Here is a 3,309-nt window from a genome sequence, read left to right as displayed (position 1 = left end):
ACCATATCTTCTATATCCAGTCGTAAATAAGATATGTTCCATATATAAAATGGAGTATTATGCCTCCATCAGAAAGGATGAATACCCAACTTTTATATCAACATGGAGGGAACTGGAAGAGATTATACTGAGTGAAATAAGTCAAGCAGAGAAAGTCAATTATCATATGGCTTCAGTTAATTGTGGAGCATAAGTAATAACACAAAGGACTTTGGGAGATGGAGAAGAGAAGTGAGCTGGTAGAAATCGGACAGGGAGACAAACCGTGAGAGACTGTGGACTCTGTGAAACAGCACTGGGCGTGGTGCATAAATAATAAATTTTGGAACACTGAAATAAAATAAAATTAAATTAAATAAAAAAAATATCAACAGGTGCTCTCATACTGTCAAAACAAACAAAAAAATGTAATTTTTCTGTCCTGTCCTAAATTTGTTTGAAGTTTCTGTGTTACATCCAGGGCTCATAGGAAATTATATAATCTACAAATTTAACACTTAGATCAAAATTTGTACACTAACAACCAATAAAAGAAACTAGAGCTCTAAGAAATTTGGGGGATATAGGGAAGTTCAAAATGGACCTACTACAAGTTATGATCATTTAAAAAGAGCAACTTAAAAATATATATGGGCATAGTGGTAAAAGAACAAAGGAATTGACTTGAAAAAGTTTTCATTCTCTAAATATTAGCAATGAAAAACATAATAATAAGTATAATCAACTGAAAAATAATTCAAAGCTATATAAAGCTTCCCTGATAATACACAAGAGAAAACAGTATTAAATATAACTCATACCTGATTTCCAATAATTTTCACACACAAGTTTAAACTGCAACAAAATTACATCAGCACTATACCCAGGTTGTTTTGGTCAAAACTTAAATTGGCAGTCACAGATGACATAATTTAAAAGTCAAAGACTTCAAAATATAAATAAACTATAAATGATGAAATAGAAGTATACTGAAATATCATAGTCTTTGATATATTTTTTTAAGATTTTATTTATTTATTTTACAGAGAGAGAGAGATCACAAGTAGGCAGAGAGGCAGGCAGAGATAGAGGAGGAAGCAGGCTCCCCGCTGAGCAGAGAGCCTGATGTGGGGCTCGATCCCAGGACCCTGAGATCATGAACTGAGCTGAAGACAGAGGCTTTAACCCACTGAGCCACCCAGGCGCCCCTGTCTTTGATATTTTAAATAAAAACTCATACATGTCTTCTACATTACAAGTGAAATTATCTTAACACTGAGATTAAAAGTTCCTAACCTATCATCAATATAAAATATACAGAACGAAACATAAAAATCAAGTGGAAATAAGTTTTATACAAATGTGTGTGCATACACAAATACATACACTCCTATTGCTTCAGGATATTGCTTAAGCACTACTAATTCTTAAAACCTATCTAAAATAAATAGTTACTTACACTTTGGATTAAGGTCATACTGGATTACATCATCCACTGAAAACAGCCAAGCTGCCCAAATCCAGTTGATGCACTGAGCCTAGCTACAGAAAATTTAAAAATAAAAAATAAATAAAAATAAAATGTTCACACCAAAAGAACTTAAATAAAAAGTTATATACTAATACTCAGCAAAACATCAAAATTATATTCACAGGATTTAGTGAAAACTAAAAAGACTAAAAATCATAGCAGTATGTCTAAAGATTGAATATGCTTATAATTTTGTGATTCCAGAAACATCTCTCAGTTTATTTCTTAATCTGGATAAAATTTAAATGAAACATCTTATTTGTCAATATGTAACTTCTGCAAAATGGAATATCGCTAAAATTAAAAATGAAGCAATTCCAGCAATAAGGAAATAGACTATACAACTTACAAAAAAACCTGAGACTTAGAAATTCCTGCCTACAAACTGCCATTTATAGGAAACTTTAAATTCTAGTGACATTTACTTCATATACTATGGTCCTCTCTGGATTGTTACCACCAAACTCAAGGTGTAAAATGAATCAGCACCAGTTGCCCATATTTATTTTGCCTTTAATAGGTCAAATACAATATTAATTTTTAATACATTGACCCTCTCTTTTCAATAATGAGAAAATGAAGAGATTATTCCAGAAAACCATTGGGCAGACTTCCCTTTAAAAAACTAATTTGTTAGCCTTGTCAAAAGTGGTTTCAGTAGCATGGGGAGGGGACTGAGAAATGAAGGGGACAGATGAGTAGAAACAGCAGGTATAAACAATATTTTCAAGGATTTTTATTATAAATCAAGACAAGGAAATGGATAATAGTTGAAAGAAGTTGTAGGGTTTAAGAGGAATTTCTTTTTAAATATGAGTTAGGTTTTGGGGTGCCTGGGTGGCTCAGTGGGTTAAAGTCTCTGCCTTCAGCTCAGGTCATGATCCCAGGGTCCTGGGATCGAGTCCCACATTGGGCTCTCTGCTCAGCAGGGAGTCTGCTTCCTCCTCTCTCTCTCTCTCTGCCTGCCTCTCTGCCTACTTGTGATGTCTGTCAAATAAATAAAATCTTAAAAAAAATAAAAATAAATAAATATGAGTTAGGTTTTTTTGAGTGTATGTTGAATGTAGTAGAAAGGAGTTGAAGAATGAGAGTCTTCAGCTTCCTGTGAATGAGCATAGTGGACTGGAACAATGTATTAATGTTTGCTATACTTGGGGCAAAGAGAAATCCATTCATTATAACAGAAAGGGAGGCATGTGCAGGGGCAGATTTGGTAAAGGGATGGTGATGAAGAAGTAGAGGAACTGACACTGAAAATGAAATAAAATGACAATTTCTCCATAAAAAATAAGTCAGATAAGGAGAAAGAAAATATAAATGTGTCCTCTGAGAGAATGGGAGATCATCAGAAAAATACAATAGGACAGCTAAGGACCCAGTTGAGATCTGTGAAATGGTATCAGTAAGCAAAGTTGTTCACTGCTCAGATGAATATACAGTGTAAGTAGAAATCTAGATGCAACGAGGGTTGGGATCTTGCTAAGAGAATACAATAAAGAGAGGTACAAGGTAATTGTAAGTATGTGCAAACAACAATGTATTCTGATGGGCCATGGAATCTGTACTGGAAAGGAGAGGGTGAAGAAAATCATGGGGGACAATTGCTGAAGCCTTTGATGAAACATTGTGCAGGTGGAGTAGGTGGTGTATACAGATTAAATGCTGCCCTTAAACAATCAATCAAGCAAAAACAGAGAAGTAGTGGCTTTGAGAGGGAGAGACATTGTCTACCTGCAATTACAGGCAAGAAGGATATCCACTCCACTCCTACACCCTGTGCTGTGAAATATGAAGGCCAC

Source organism: Enhydra lutris, unplaced genomic scaffold, assembly GCF_002288905.1.
Source record: "Enhydra lutris kenyoni isolate GAN:26980312 unplaced genomic scaffold, ASM228890v2 scaffoldscaffold10, whole genome shotgun sequence".
Lineage (NCBI taxonomy): Eukaryota > Metazoa > Chordata > Mammalia > Carnivora > Mustelidae > Enhydra > Enhydra lutris.
Note: the sequence above shows the minus strand (reverse complement) of the source record.